Consider the following 17,683-nt stretch of genomic DNA (forward strand, 5'->3'; position numbering starts at 1 on the left):
CTGTAACATTATCAGATTATTGTGAAAATGCATTCCAGGATACGTTGCCCATAATATTACATAACGATCCATTATTGCTGTATGATGCAATCCAAAGCTTCATTGACATGCAGACTGCAGAATGTGCTGTGACTGCTGTGAGTCTGTGTAATGGCAGCTGTTCCAGATAGAAAGCAGCGGGAAAATGGAGACGCACACAGTGATTGTAATGTGATTACTGCAGAGCCAAGTTTTTGCTCTCATTTTGCTGTCGGTCACAGAAACGTGCTCCTCGATCCAAGTCTTATTTTGTAGTTGTGACTGATGATGTTTGGGACAGCAGCACGTCTGTGGGAAGCATCCGCGCCACCTGTTTGAGGGTCTGAATGTTCATGTTTCTCAACAGTTCTGGTCTTTTCTGTGCTTTAATGCATGAACGCGGGGCCGAGTTATGCATTATGTCAGTGAGGAGTGCACAAGCACGAGGCAGAGACCGAGTGTTAGAAGTATGCAAAGTATGCATACAGCGAGTGTCATAAAAGAGAGGAAGTGACTGCAACAAAAAGGGAAACATGTCTGAATAATTCTGCATATCTTATTTATGTGTGTGTCACATGAGCCACTTCAGCCAATACCAGTGAAGATGGATTAAACAGACTGATCCATCCAGGCCTGCAGGTTTCTTTGGTTCTGTGTTTCCAGCAGGTCACTGGTTTAAACACCCCACCATCAGAAACATCAAACTACGGAAAAGAACCCGTCAATTCCCAGTAGAGGGAGATGGTGCTAGGTAGGGCACGCTCTAAGCAAACCGCCAACCAACATCACCAGGTAGGCTCTCAGGTGGAAGGCAAGTGAAAGAGAGGCCACCCAAGAAACACCCGGCAACAAGACCTCGAAGCAGAAGCAAAAACGATGGGCTACACCTGGGCCCAACTGAAAAGAATGGCCCACACCCCGTGAGGGGGGACGGGTAGTAGTACTGGTTTAAACATCTGTCTGATCCACTGAAGAAGAGGCCAATGCCTAAAAAGAATCGTGAGTGATGCTCAGACAATGTTTAAGGAACGTTTCCAAAGTCTATAGCAGCACCTGAAGCTCCGATTTCATATCCTGCATTTGGTTCTGGTCCAGTCTCCACAGCTTTACAAACACTTGCAGGCTTTACCTGAGTAAAACACCCACAGTTCATAGCGCCGGGTCATGTTTGATGGAGCTGCTCTCTGTGAGGCTACGCCAGCATTTCATTTTCAAAGGTAATGATTACTGAGCAGGCACAGAGCATCTGTTACCAAGGTAATAGACACACCTAACCTGCTCTGGTGCAGACCAATCAGATCTCTGGACGGTAGCGCCACATTTCCTGGAGGATGGGTTGGGGCTGCTCAGAGGGTCACAGGATTGGATTTTGTGTGAGGAGCATCATTAAAAATAGCAAATTTTATAGAAACGTATTTCTGCTCTATTTTTCTGTGATCCTCACTCAGCCCTGAGCCCAAACTCAGACACAACTTTAAAGCCTCCCCAGGCTGCAGGACAGAGTCAGCTCCTGTGCTCTGATGCTGATCACTGTTAAGCTCTGTCTCTGAGTGGGGCACAGCTCAGCTCTCATCTGTTTAACCTCCTCAGATTTTTCTTTCTTCCTCTGTCCATCAGCCGCTCTGCTGCCAGAAGACCTGTGCAGGTTTCTGATTGGCAGACTGAGGGAGGTGACGACCACCTGATGATACTGTTAGGATAAGTGACGCCTGACTAACACAACCCCAGGTGACGAACAGTTTCTGTCCCTGCGTCCTGAACGGCCGGCCTGTTTCCTCCTGCAGGAGTAAAACTATTTTAGTTATTGCACCCGCTGTGCCAACTGGTAAAAATAGTGTTTGCCATAATTTACAGAGCTGCCATGTCTGCACACTGTTTCTGTCGGTGGTGTCCTCAGAAGAATCAGCCAGCGTGACTGAGATACCAACAAACTTTCCAAGCTGCATTCCATTGCTGTCCTCTTCTTATGTTAGTGAATTTTATAATCATATTTCAGGCCTTCAGCCAGCTCAGTGAACAGACCGAGATACATCATAACAGAACAAGAGTGTATGCTCCAAACTACACCATTTTTAAAAGTGCTGATTCTCTGGGGAAATATGTCGCAACCATAAACAGCCCGCAGCTCCTTTCGGATTTTGTTATCCTTGAGTACAAGCAGTGAAGACTGAATAAGACAAAAGGAGCCAGAGAAACAAGGAAGAGCTGTTGAGGGTTAGAAAACAGAAGCCTGTGGAGCCAGGCAACGACTCGGGACGGCAGAGGGGCTGTAAGGGCCCGAATGGGCCCCAGTGAGCTGCACAGGCACTAAGCACAATCCTGTAAGCAGAGACGTGTGCGTGTGTGTGCATTCACATTTGAGTATTCCTCATGGAGCGCTCACTGATCCAAAGAAAGGCTGATCTGTAAGGTCAAACTGTCACCAGCGGGTCTGTGCTGTGGCAGGTGACCTCAGGGACAAGTACAGCATGTCACCCGGTGACAGCCTCGGCTATCAGGGAGATGGCTTCACACCGACACCACTTTCATTTACAGATTTTTTATCAGATTAACCGAGAATATAAGGTTTTGTGTTTCTGTAGTTATTCCATAGCCATTCATGTTACAAAGAGTGCAGGTTACTGTGCTGCTGTTCTCAGCAGATCTCTGTGGCTCTCTGCAGAACCATCAGAGACTACAATCATCAGTATGGATTGATCGTGTAGAAGCAGTACATGAACAGTAAGTAAAAACATGCATGCTGGTAACGCTGAGTTACCTGTCACCATTTCTTATTTCTGCTGAGGCCTCACATCAATGCTGCATGTCAGGATCACGCACCGCAGTCACGCTGGCGTGCGGATCCAGCCCAGGCTCGGTGCTCCTTTAAAGGCAGCCCTGAGTCAGACAGGCCTGAGAGCCGAGCGTTACCGAGTGGAAACTTGGTGTCACCTCCGTGGAAAGAAACTCTTAATGGACTGATGCATCTGCACACCATTAATAATTTTCTGACAACAACCTTCTCACCAGCACTCAAGGAAATGTTATAGCTCAGAGATCACTCTGATTTAAATGTGGATTTGATAATTAAGGAACATTTAAAGAAAAGTTAGGATTGATCCTTTGGCATCATATATCGCTGAGGAAACAAACCTGTCCACAAGTATTCACACACAGCTGCAGATCATTTAAACTCTGTGGGTCTAGTGGAAGAGCGGGCTGTCAACCTGTTGGAAGGTTGGTGGTTCTGCTTCTGCTCTGCAATCACTGCAAACGTCGCACAAACACCCAAAAACAAGTGTGTGAAAAGAATAAATGCAACTTGAGACATTATGTCATGAAAGGTGAAGGATAAAGTGATTGAGACAAGATTTCCACAGCTGTGGATGTTAGTGTCAGTAGATGCTTCCACATGGGTGGGGCCATCACAATGTCATCTCAGTGAGATCATTTTATGCCGAGTTTGTGTCAAACTCGGCAGTGTGCTCTTCCTCCAGAGCACGCTGCTCTGGAGGAAGAGCGGATCAACTACCAGTCAGAAGGCTGATGGTTCAATTCCCCTCTACTCCAAGCTGCAAGTCGAAGTCAGTATAACTTGAGTTGGAACGAGGCTCGTAGCGGGACGCTACCATTTACCAGACAATCACAGGTAGCTCCTCCCGAAACGCTCCTCCGTGGCTCTAACAGGACCATCATCAGACCAGTGAGCAGTGACTTAGAGGTCAGCTGATCAGTAGGCTCAATCAATCAGCCAGTTTAATCAGCCAGAGGAGTCGCCCTGGTCTGCCTGCTGGTCACACCTGTGTGTCTAATGTTTTGCCTCCTTATGGTCACTCAACAGCCCTCTTTGACCTTTGACCTTCCAATCCAGCAGCAGTGTGTTCTTTGTCTTTCTATGACTCTCTAAGTCATTCCACAGTCGGCTCAGAGCAGCCCTGCTTTAGCCAACTGTGAGTGCCAGTAAGTCCACGCCAGCAGATTATTAGCAACGGCCAAGGTGACATTCTGTTTTCGGCCCACAGCGTCGCCATGATGTGCTCTGACAAGCAGGTAAAACACAAACAGACGACACGCTGTCAAAGCAATGTTCAGAAACGTGTTTCCACTGAGCGTCCTGCACGAGTGGCTTCAGACAGGAAACCAGCCCACTCGTTCAGTGTGAGATGCTGCATTGTCAAAGGTAAAGACACATACACACCGTTCTGTGGCATCAGGACACATCTGCAGGACGTGAGCGTGCTGCGGCCTTCGAGCGCTGCCATTGATACGACCGGCGAGTGGACACGAGCCCCTCTGCAGTGTTTTTAAAGCACTATATCCCCATGCTGAGAGAAATAACATGGAGTAAAGATGGCGGCCGTGTGAAGATGGGATTTCAGCCAATCAATCAATACCAGGACCTGAGCCATGTTTCCACTGCAGTGGGGTGTTTGAATTCATTCATTCATGTTTTAGTCACTCTGCAAGCTCCACAGGTTAACACCTGAGATGATCCCAGGTGTGTGTGTGTGTGTGTGTGTGTGTGTCAAAACATGTTCCTGGAGACACCTACTGAACAGGAAGCTGCCATTTGAGCAGGGGGCGTGGTCAGTATGCAACAGGGTTACACAAGAGTGAAAGTGGGTCAGGTAGAGAGGCCTTATTACTAAACGCGCTGCTTATAGCTCACTGAGGTTTGCTTTAAATGCCATCACATCCCACCTGTGGGCAAATCACAGGTGTGTGATACCAGAGCATCATCCAAATGGCCACAAAGCAAACACAGGAAGGGCTTCGTGTTTAGGGAAACAACCACAGAGTCATGGATTACATAAGATCATCTCACAGCGAGTCAACAAGCAGAAAACATGAAACCAGGTTGGACTGCAGGGTCAGCTACAAGCCACACAGCACCCACCTGAGTGATCTCCTCACAGCCAACTCCCCTCCACCATCCTGCATTTCAATCACACACCATTCCTCTCATATCATCATATCATAGTCCTTCGATGACACACGCGAGAAAGCAGGAGGGAACCATAGCGAGATAACAAGATGCCTCATGTTCACACTCACAGCAAACCCTCAAAGTGTTTACCACTTTCACAAAGTCAGAAGTCCTCTGAGCTTTCAGCGCAGCAGGCTGAGCTTCAGCTCCACGTAGGACCTCTTTGCCACGCTCGCTTTTTGAAAGGTCGGCAGGTTCTGACACTGTAACAGTGTCTTTTGTGTGTAGTCAGCAGGTATCGTTACATCATCCATAAAACCTGTCTGACCTCGGAGGTCAGGGTTGGATTCAAATGGCCAGGATGGAACGACAAGCAGAAGATAAAGTAGGAAACGTGTCTTTCATTAACTGGTGCACACGTGGCCGCGCCATCACTAAGAGCACGGCTGTGGTCGGTGTTTAGACTCCGCCTTTCCTCTCTCTAGACTCGGCACAGACGTCCGTACAGCAGCAGTGAGCTGCACAGATCTTCCATCCTCGGTCTGCTCTCTCGTCAGATCATCGCACCTGCATGAATGCAGCTAATGGATCGACTAGGTTCAGAAATGAGCCCAGAACCTGAGCAGCGCTTACAAGAACAGAAATAGAAAAGCTTTCTGCTTCAGCACACACGCAGGTCACAATCCACCCACACCTCTGTGTGTCTGCGCTAACACAAGTTAAATTCCTGCTCTCCTTCATCCCACATTTCTCTCTCTATTCCCACTGGATGTTGTTCCCTCGCTCCACACAAAAGTGATAACAATAAAATTGAATTCACAGCAAAACACACGATATTCCCACAGCAGCAGCAGCGTGTAACTCCAGTCATGAGTTAATGCCGTAATACTCACCTCACATCAGCCAGGAAGATCAGAACCCCCCCATCACTGACCGACTGCCTGAGTCACATCGAGCCCTGGTAAATTTAACAGCTTCGGTACATTTCTGCAGTTCAACAGTATTTCCTTGGCCTCCACCAATAACACACTGCACTGTTAAAGTTCAACAAATATTACAATAAATCATTTTATAAAAAGTAAATGTTAAAGGCAATATACACTTTTGAATCTGTGAATAGCAGATTTGATTAACTACACCATAAACTGCTGAAACTTTAACACTGTAATGTGTGTTGATGCACGCTCAATCTTCCAGGTAAGGAAATCCCAACAAGATGACTCTGTTCATCTTTTCAGTGAAATGTTTCATCATCATCAGGTGACTTCTTCAGTCTCAGCTGACTGCAGGTTTCCAACCTTAAAAACAGTACATTTGCACAATAACTGAAACTAGCACCACTAACAATGGGCTGTGAGGTCAGTTCCTTGATTATTAATATGCAAATTCTCATGACCATTGATCGAAGACAACTGATCAATGGCTATGAGTGCCATTTACATAGAGTTGGGGAATGGCTGCAATCACAGCATTGTAAGAAGGTGACAGATGTACCGTTAGGCCCCCTCCTCGATTCAGAGATGGTCTTTCCCTTTTCACGTAAATGGCCTCCTTGACTCCCCACTCAAACCAGCATTCCTCCCTGTACAGGATGTGTACATCCTTATCATTCGATGAGTGGCCTGACGAGGTAGCTCTTCTGTGGGTTGTTTGGTTTCCCCGATGTATAAATCATCACAATTCTCCTGGCACTTAACAGCATACAGTATATTACTCTGTTTGTGTCGGGAGACCTGATCCTTGGGGTGGACCATTTTTTGGCACAGTGTGTTTTAGGGTTTAAAAGCCACAGAGACCCAGTGTTTAGAAAAAAATGTGTCTCAGCTTTCTGATACTCCTGACACATATGGGATCACTAACGATCACTCTAAAAATTGTAACATTTACATATACTACACCACTGCCCTGGTTCTCTTATTTTTCAACAGCTGCTTGGTTAACATTCATATTCAAAAACAATGACCATTATAAATTTCTTAGTTATTGCTAAAAAATGAAAAAAGGTTCTCAAACTGCTGAACTCTGAATGAATACGGTGTTGTTCAGTCCTTTGGGACAACTGTAGTGCACAGATCACTCCAAACATTACCAACAAATTGATCGGCAGTTCTTGGGAGACTGCTGATCATCAGACTCGTGGTGAATGAAGAGAGAGAGTGATAAAATTCACAAGATAATTTTATGACAAATCATCTCTCCAATTCACTTTTTAGCAGAAATCTGGTTTACACCAGCTGTAACCCAGAGGATTCTGCTGCTTGTCACTTTATCTTTGTGTTTAAGCATCACCCAGGAACTTCTGGTGTGTAGGAGTTATGTTTGAAAGCTATGTATTATTTTAGTTACAACTCTGTATTCCTGTAGTTGTTTTGAGAACAAACTACACAACGGTAGGTAGAAACTGATGATCTGTGTTGTAGACAGTAATCAGTTCTGAGGCCACAGAACCTGTGACAAACGGAGAGGGAAGGCTGAGATGGTCTGGATATGTGCAGAGGAGGGATAGTGGATATAGTGAACAATAGTGGATGTTGAAGTTTGAGCTGTTAGGTAGGAGGAAAAGAGGAAAGCATAAAAATTAAAAGAAACTGGGCTAATGCTAAAATCTCCACTGGAAGTTCATGATAAATCTCTTTCCACTGTGAAGGTTTTAAATTTGCACCAAAACGTTTGCTGCCTTACCTGTATCAATGAGCCCTCTGTTTGAATAAAGTCATCAGTTGAATAAGACGACTGTAGACCGTGTTGGGCATGCTCTGTTTGAACCACTTCGAAGGGGGGAGCTTTGACCCTACACTGGAGGAAAAAAGTGAAATACAGGAAAACTACTTAGTTCAAAATGAATTGAACTATGATTATGTGATAGCTATGGCTCTTCCATACAGGTGTAAGGCTACTCCAAGTTTCGACCTGCCAGCATCTTTACTATGGTGAGAACAAGAATCTAATTTCAAATCAAAGTGAGTGAAGTGGCGAGCACATTTGGTTTCTGGTAATATTAGACTGATTTCATAAGATGTACAAAACAAGAATCCCAATGTTCGAAGGCCTGCTTGAAACATATCTGAACAAAAATTCGCATGAATTTTTCGGAAGGAAGAGACGAATTCTGTAATACTTTTGTTTTAACTCAGACGTGCAGCAAAACATTCCTCCCAAAAGGATCTGCCGTTTCTCTACATGCAAACCCTAAAGGTTAACTTCTCTTTGCTTTAACCAACTCATATCACTTAACTAACACTTACTCTTTTTCATCAGTTCTGAATCCTTCTTCAACCCCATTCCCATAAATGTGAAAGATTATACTTTATTATAATGTCTGTACACCATGATAAGCATTGTATGAAAAAGGAAAGAAAAATCAAATATGTCAGAATAACAAATTATCTTAATGTGTTTAAATGTGTCTCAGCTACCAAACTCAGCTAACTTAGTGACATGGCTGCTAGCTTATTAACTGCTAGCTAACACAGTGCCCCTGAATGAGAAGTGCTTTGCTGACGTTTCACTACACAAAGAAATCTGAAGGACCGTAGGACGCAAACAGCGCTGGTAACGGTCGCAGTGACGAACATAGAGCCACCTACCGGCTGTGTTTCTGGCTTCTCAATGAGTCCTAAATCCTGCCGCTCCCAGGTCAAAATAAAACAACTGCAGACAAATGTGCGGAGCGCCGTAGTTGACAGGAAATTACCTCACTAGTGAAGTCTTTATTAGAAGAACATAAGATTTAGAAAATAAAATAATAAAAAGGTTGAGTCTTTTTAAGTACTGCACTTGATACAGACTTTTGTAATGCTCAAATAAATTCACTGTAGTAAACTTATTTTAAAGTCTCAAGTTGTTTTTTAAATGTTGATTTAGGCCACCCCCCCACACACACACACACACACACTTTCTGCACAATGTAAGTCAGAGAATCTATGAAGACACTAAAGCTGTTGCGCCAGAATGTCTTACTAAAGAGGTTCTTTTAAATACAAGGGCAGAGCGAGCAACAGGAACCCAGGCAGAGATGATGCAGGTATGATCAGAAACAGTTTATTCCCCAAGGCGGACAGCAGGAATAAAACAAACCAAAGAAAACAGTTCACAATAAAATGTTCTCAATATGCTGAAATTCCCACCAAGACTAGATAAAATTATTCTAAAACTGTTAAAAATACAATTCTCTTCATGCACTAAAATCCCACTATCAATCACACACGTTGTCACCTACTGTTGCAGTTCCTGCTGTTGGGACTGGGTCACCACGTCACGCTGAGAGGTCTGTCTCCAGATGAGGCGTCGTACCCCCACCATCAGGCAGTGGGTCCCTCGTTTTCCACCTGGCCTTACTGCATTCCTCTTCATATCTGGGGCCTCTCTCCTCCCAGTGCTCAGCATTTATTCAAACAGAATAAAATCATGCAAATAAAAACTACACTCAAATAAATACTAAAAATCAGAATAAAACCAATATAAAAGATAAATACAAATTTCCACTGTGTGACATGAACAACTGATACAAGATGAGCACGTTTTACTTTTGCTCCACTGTCTTTTCTCAGAATCTAAGCAGCCCAGCTCTTACATCAGACTAAAGACATATCTTTTATGTTTAGGGTCAAATTGAAAACCAAAGCCATGTAACTGAAAGAAACAAGTAAAATCAAATTCTGTTTTATAAGTAGTAGATACCTGATGTGCAAAATAGTTGAAGTTGAATAATAATAAGTTGAACTAACTCAAATGGAAGAAAATGTTACATGAACTTAAGTTAGGACTGTTTTCTTTACTTTATTTAATTACTTTGAGAGTTTGGATTTACAGTGCGTGTAGAAACGTTACATACGCAACACAGTGGTCAGAAGGACCCACGCTGGTCATGAGGTGTCTGCAGAGGTGCCTGCAGCATCTTAGCAGGCTTCGCTGTGAGGTCTGAGTCCTGCTTTCATTAAAAATGATTTGAGATGACGCCTCATCATTCAGGAAAGGCTGCATTCACTGTGACACGTTGACTGTGAGTCGATGGCAGCGCTCATGAATCAGGAGCGAAGAACCCCAAAGCAACAAATATTCTGTGTGACGAGGATACAGAGTCACAGATGTGTAAGGTAGATGAGGGATGAGAAACAGCAAATGATGCAGAAATAACAGATGTGCAAAAAGCAGCCGAAAATACAAACAGCCCAAAGAGCTCGTGTTTGGCGTCTACAAGAAGATTCACAGAGTTTGTGTGTTCTTTTAGATCCAGGCTGCACACATGTGGGAATAAACACAGCACAACTAAATTCAGGAGTTTTATTTCATTATCACCAGATTCGTCCAGAACCCAACAGGCCGAGCCTGACTTTGAAGGCTCAGGTGAATGGAGGACATGCTGTGTCTGCCCCCGTCAGTAGAAACACAGTAGAAGCAGCGTGATGGCAGTACATGATGAAGGAATAAATCAACACCGTGGCTCCATTAGCTTCATGCAGATGGATTAACACTTAGCCTGGAGCTGTAAATCAGGCGTCTGTCTGCGGGGACGTAAATGTGGCATTGTCGCCGCTGACTTATAGTTACACCGATGCAAATACATCCAGTGCCGCCGCTGTCTTCCTTTAATGAGCTGTCTCGATCAATAACTAATTATTACATTTGCATCTCCTCCTTCTCCAGCCCAGATTTTGATTTTCTCCACACTGAATTAAAAACAAGTCCTGCATCATTCGGACACCCGCAAACTCACACACACTCTGTATCCGTGCATGTCCAGCTTCCTGTTTCACAGGCAGGATAAAGTTAGGATACACTGAGATATGGATATTTTTACATCAGTTTGAACAATGCTGGGAGATTCAAATAACATAACTAAATAATGAAAGTGAAGAAAAAACTGACACAGGTGTATCTTCAGGTGCACGTGATCAGAACTTTGTTACTCAGCATTGTGAAGGAGGCTTCTCCCGCTTAAACCTGAGGATTTTGGTTGGTGTGATTCTGACGGTTAAAGACGGAGTGAACACAGAGGTGCGATCAAAAGACCTGTCTGAGACCAGATTCAAAAAGATCTCAACAGAATTAGAAATCAGACTTTCCACTGTCCAGACAATAGTCTGCTGTCAGCATGGTCTGATTGTCCACGCACATGACAGCAGAGACTAGAATAAAGTTCTCTGGCAGATAAAAGTGAATTATCTGGACACCAGAACAGACGACATGCTTGGCATGAAACAGATACAGCAGGAAAAGATCCTCACATCAGCTGTGAAGCATGGAGGAAGTGGAAGTGACATGGTTTGGGATGCTTTGGGATGGATCGAATCCACCATGAACTCTACTGCGTATCAGTAGGAGTATTCATTGGGGCTGTGAGTTATGGAAAGCTCCTCTGCAGGAGAAGCAGCCTGAGTGCTGTGTGGCGGACCCAAACACAGGAGAGCCATCTACAACTTTCTGAAAATGCAGAAAGGAAATACGCAACGTCCAAAAGGGGAAACTGAGAAACATAACGATAGAGAACACACTGGCTCAAGTATAGGACTAAAAGAAAAGAAAAAATCCCACTGAGGCAAGAGCTAACGGGAGGACAGCGAGTATTTATACGTAGAAAGTAATCAGGGAAGTGAAAACAGCTGGGAGAAGGAGACACAGGGAAGCGTGCAGACATACAAGCTGAATACACAAGGTTAGACACAAGAGGACAAGCCACACACAGAAGAGTTCACCTCTAAAGCAACCAAGAACAAAACTAAATACACGAAAGCAGAATACATACAGCAAATATGAATATTACACACAAACAGAGACATGCTGGAGCGTGACATAATGTATCTGCTCCATGCCAGCTTATACTGTGTTTAAAGAGACGTTCCTGTGAAGAATAAAATACTTCATCATCTAAAACCAACATTTTCAGAAAGATGGAGAGAAAAATCACAGAGAAGTAAAAGAAAAGCGTCTGAGCTGCAGGACTGCAAGACTCTGACGGGGCTTATGGTGTTTACATTCAGCATAATCATTAGGCTGCACAGCTACATCTGTCACAGCTGGCTGCCGTCACACACACACTCGTACGTTTTATATCTTAGTGAGGACATCTCATTGACATAATGCTTTCCCGAACGGTAACCCTGACACTAAAACCACATTTTGAGCCTTAAAAATGCCTTAAAACTTGTGGGGAAGAAGATTTGGGATGGTTGGTCCCCACAAGTATAGTAAGCGTCAAATTTCTGGTCCTCAAAAAGATGTACACACACACACACACACACACACACACACACACACACACACAGAGTGTGTACATGTACTGTACAGTGTGTGCTGTCACACATGCTCAGATGATCCAACACAAACACCTGCATTCAGGCGGCTGTCTCTCGCCCTCCCTCTCTCTCTGCTTCCATCTGCTGCATGCTGACACGGGCATAGCATGAGTTGCATTTAACCCAGTCGTCCCGTTGTGTGTGTGTGTGTGTCAGCGCTCCATCCACGACTAATAACCCTGCATGATATTAAAGCAGCAGATGGAAAGAGGAAATCTACAAAGACTGAAGCAGTCTGTAATTATCAGGAGAAATATCTGCTCAGGACATCATCATCATCATCATCATGAGCCAATCAAACATCTTGGACCTGCTGATGGATGCCATCATACGCCGAAACATCCACGTGTAACAGTAAGGAGGCTGCTGTAGGTCTGACACAAACCTCCTGCTGTAAATTTCATTTTAGCTAAAACTCGTGGCTTTGTCCACGGGTCACGCCCCCCACTCTACACATGTGTTTACATGAACACTGGAGCATATCTACCGGCCGATGCCTCCTGTCAGGTGGCGTCCACGTTGTGTTCAGGTGTGTCTGCTGCCACACCTTCAGTCCAACTCATTAATGTGTGAGTGCTTTAATGTCGGTGCCGTGCCGGGCCTTCGGGTCAGTACCGGAGCTGCCGGCGTTCACAAAAGTTTTCCTGTTTCCAGACATCCAACATCCTGATGTGTGGATATTTCAGTGACAGTAGTGCAGTGAAGAAGAACACTTATTCTTCCAATTCAAATATTTTTCCCTCTGAGGTGTAACGACAGGATGTGGGAGCTCATCGGGTCACACTGGACTGCATATTTTCAGCTGTTTGCTGCAGATGAGTCACAACAAAGTTTGTTTCCCCTGAGCCGGGCTGACCCTCTGCAGGTCTTTGTGTTTTCACAACATTCACTTTATGAGCTATAGATTCTGAGAGCATCGGACTGCACAGAGATCAGCCGCGAGTGTGTGTGTGTGTGTGTGTGTGTGTGTGTGTGTGTGTGTGTGTGTGTGTGTGTCTAGCTTGCTGTGCTGTCACCTGCTCCTGATGCACCACCTGCTGCTGGAGTCTGAAGTGTCCACTGAACCTGGTCTCTGCAGCTGGATGGTCCAGAGGTGCATGAGGAGCGTGAGGAGGTGACACTGGGTTTGGTGGGCGGAGTCACAGAAGGTTCTGGTCCACTTAATAATAATAAAGTGCTGCAGAAGAACAGAATCAGTGATAAGCAGTCAGAGGTGTTCCTCAGGGTCAGGCTCCTGCTCCGTTTCAGAGCACGTTTATGGATGACGTCCATCAGGCTGTGGCAACTGCAGCAGCCTCTCTGCGGACTGTCAGCTGGTATTTTATTTCTTGTCACTGTAGCATTAAAGCGTCAGTGCGTGTTTGTGCCTCCGCTAAACTGTAATTTTATAATTTTAGTGATTCAGGATCATAATAACAGTTCCTTGAGTCAGTGCTGCAGTTTAATAAGTAAAGGACACGAGGACATGTTGGCTGACACTAACCACACATTAACCTGTGTGATTAACCCCACACAGATGGACTGTTGGTCATAAGTGGATAAATATTTATCTGGTGATAAACCGTTCTGTGTTTATGCATGAGGAGAACCTGAGGACAGAAGGCATGGGGCTGTTGTTGTCCTGCACAGAACCAGCGTCAGTGTGACGGATGGCGGTGGGACTGATCCATATCCTGCTGTGAGCTGAATAGAGCCACTTGTGTTCAGACTGGAGGGAATACTGATGTACCTGTTCACACCAGGTCTCACCTGCACACAGACAAGTTAGATGAGGAAGAAAAATCAGCTTCATTCTTGCTGAACAACACTGGATTCTGCAATTTTATATCTGGAAGCAGAAAAAGCAGCGATTCCACAATTTAAGTGCCTCAAATCTAAATAAAAAAACCTTTGACATTTCATTTGAAAGGGTCTCCTGATTTTTACTCACAAAATTCTCTTTACTTTGAAAAGGCAGACTTTCCTGGTTCAAACCGGCTCTCATTAACTGTTCACGGGCTTTTTAAATCTTATGAAATCCTGGAGTCGTTTTTTAGTAAATGTAGTGCTGCTGTGAGGCCACACCCATTAAAGCAGCTTCATTACAACATCATTTTACTCTGATTACTTTCATTATGTGACGGGAGTAACTCTTTTGACATCTGTGGGAGTTTAAAGCTCAGATGTGTGAAATGTGTCTGCTGCTGAGAAGAATCCACTGAAGTTTGAGGGCAGTTTAGTTGCCTTCACTGAAGTCCCGTCTGCTCCCACTCGTTGCTGGTTTTACTGCTGGCTGTGGAAATCATGCACACTGAGCCGGATCCTTCTTAACTGCGTCCATACATGTGTGAACACCAGAACCGGCTCAGCCTTCACTCTCACAGCGCCTTACAGAGGTCTGTGTTAAGATGCAGTGATGAAGAAAGGCCTACATTCAAAGCTCAGCCTCAGTGTGGGCTCGCTCCTGGAACCTGCTGTGTTCGTTCTGCACATGATCCAGATGTTGTTTCATTTGAGTGACTGCTTCTGATTATAACGTTTAAAGGGGTGCTGAGTGTAGCTCAGCTGTCACAGAGGTTTGAAGCACCTCACAGGTGGGCTAACACCCACCTTTGACCCTCACAAACACATTTAAGAAGCAGGAACGTGTTGGTGACACACACACAGCAGCAGCCGCGTTCAGCTGAGCAGTGAAAGAAGTGAAAGAAGATGCTCTCTGACTGACACTGTGTTGGTGAGAGGACCTTATTGCTGCATATGTTGCAAAACAGTTTCTATGCAAAGAATGCATCACTTTGACTGGAAACATGGTCATTGCACAATAAGAAGACTCCCACAGTGGTCACACAGACAGACTCGGTCACAGCGTTTTCCTCACAACATTTAAAAACTGATCATTTTACATGTGCACAGAGCTGCTGCATTTGTTTTAGCTTTGTAGATATCAGAAAGATATAAATAAGACGCAGATGATATTAATGTCTAAAGACTGTTTTCAGTAATTATCGAGGTCACACACTGGAAGTAAAACCAGACCCACGCTGTCACTGTGAAACTGTCACATGATCAAACATTCCAGAGTTTATTAGTTTCATCATATTTTCAGTGAAAGCTCACAGAAACAGGGAACATCCAGTAAGAGGAAATTCACATTTGCAGATGTTGTTGGAGTGTGTGTGTTTTCTGACTTTAAAAATCGGTGTGCATGATTATACATCATTTTGAGAACAGAAAATTATCATGTCACTATACTTGTGGGAACCACCAGCGTTTATGGGTTCCAAATGTCCATTCCCAGTTTGAACACATGTTTGAGACTGAAAGTGTGCTATAACCTCAGGGTTAGGGGTAACCAGTCATTTTCAGGGTTAGGGGTGAGGGAAAGCATTATGTCAATTTGATGTGCTTGCTGAGATCAAAAGTGTCAAGTCAAGTGTGTGTGTGTGTGTCTGTGTTTGTGTGTGTGTGTCAGATGCTTCTCCCACCCATCCCTCAGTCCTACGGCTGACCCTTGATCCTCTCCACCCAGAGAGATAAAAGGCTGATGGAGGAATGGGGGAGCAATATAAAGACCTTCCCTTGACACGTCCTCCTGATCCTCCCGCCTCACACTGCATCGTTTTCTCTTCTCCCACATCCTCTGCTGTCTCCTCCTGCACCTCCTTTGTCACTAATCATTCTGTCCTGATGGTATTTTCACAAACACCTCCTCATGCCTCAGCAGGTTTAGCTTACTCAGCTAGCTCTGATGTAATGTGAGTGAATGTGAATGAACTTCAGCCTGCTGTACGCTGCATGAGCTGATTACGGAGCTCTGACCACCGTGTACTTTCACTATGAGTTCGTACTGCTCTTTATTAGGCTCGTGCATGTTTATGAGACTCCAGCAAATCTAAATAACTTGACTCGAGCTTTCACTTTGCCTTTGACACTTATATATTTCTCACACTGGGTGGAGTGGCTGTGGCTCATCTGCAGGTTGGAAGGTTGATGGTTCGATCCTTGGCTGCTCCAGTGTACATGCCAAAGTATCTTTGACATGATGCTGAACCCTGCGTTGCTCCTGATGTCTACATCACCGGGGCCTGAGTGTGTGAATGAGACATGAAGCAGAAAAGCCCCATATAAGAATCAGTCCATTAAACAAAGCAGGTTCATTTCTGTTATCATCTGCCTTTGAATGACCTTTGCTCTGCAGCAGTTTGTTGATAATAGACATTAATAACATTTTTTATAGCTTTTTCAGATGCGACCACATCTCCTATGTGTGTCAGTGATGGTTTTACCCATTCCAGACTCACTGGGTCTGTTATAAGGTTACAGACAAGCTCAAGGGATATATAAGTGGCACAGAGAAAGAAAGACACTGAGCAGTGACAACTGAACATGTTTTTGCTGAATGAATGTATAGTAACAATAAATGTAGGTTTAATAAAGTAGAGTAACAGAGTAATAATAACTGCAGTATAAACTGTGCAGTAAAAACTGAAGTGATTCCCACAGCGGTCGTCTGACAGCGTGATTACACCAATCCAACCAGCTGATGTAGCGTCCACGTGGATCCCGTCTGATGGCCGTCACTCTGCTGTTATAGTGTTCGAACTTTTGTTTGATTCAGATATAAAAATCAATGCAAACACACCCCAGCCTAGTGTGTAATCAATATGGCACTCCAACGTGTGCCATTTACAGACTGCACACAGCCCTGTGCCCACAGCCAATAGGAAGCATGCTAAATGCCTTGCTCAAGGGCACTTCTTGAGGTCGTTGTAATTCACCTTCCAGAGGAGACTGATAGCTTATCAGACGCCAAGGTCTTACATGGCAGCTGAAGGTGCTCTTAAGGCTTGAATGACACAGTGACTTCATATCCAACTACTGAAAAACCCTGGAAGCCGTGCTGTCTGAGGGGTCTGCAGCCTCCAGCCTGAAACATAGCAGCTGTTGGGTCATTCTGATGAAGAGAGAACTGGTCATGTTGTCAGAGAGATCGTAGTGTTCTTCTTCCTCTCACCAGAACTTGCTTTTAGGCTCTGACAGGTGCAAAGGGCACAGGGGCTGATGGGTGAGGCCAAAGAGGACTGTCAGAGTTCAGATACATCAGCTGCGCTGTATTCACCTCCAGTAAAGCGCATGGCGGTCGTGTTTTTCTTGGACAGTCAGTAGTGTTATGTGCAGTGAGTGCTTCTGCTTCAACACCACCTGCAACAACAGTAGTAAGGTTAAAGGCCAGATGGACCTTACACATTCCACCTTAAATGTCAGTACCATAGTTTTGTTGGGGTGCTGTGGTGATGACCTTTGACCTACTTGTGCTTGGTTACTTGTTATGTTGACTCTAATAGACTCTGGAACTGAATTTTTTGAACTCCTCTACCCGCATTAGCCTTAGCATTGCGGCTATGTCAGTAGCCTGGATGCAGAGCACCACCGACGAAAAAGGCTCCCCTTCTCTCTGGCAAGATCAGTGTACATTTGGCCAGAT

The sequence above is a fragment of the Copadichromis virginalis genome, linkage group LG2 (genome assembly GCF_057382275.1).
Source record: "Copadichromis virginalis isolate Kocher_CV1m ecotype Utaka linkage group LG2, C_Virginalis_male_GT1.1, whole genome shotgun sequence".
Taxonomy (NCBI): domain Eukaryota; kingdom Metazoa; phylum Chordata; class Actinopteri; order Cichliformes; family Cichlidae; genus Copadichromis; species Copadichromis virginalis.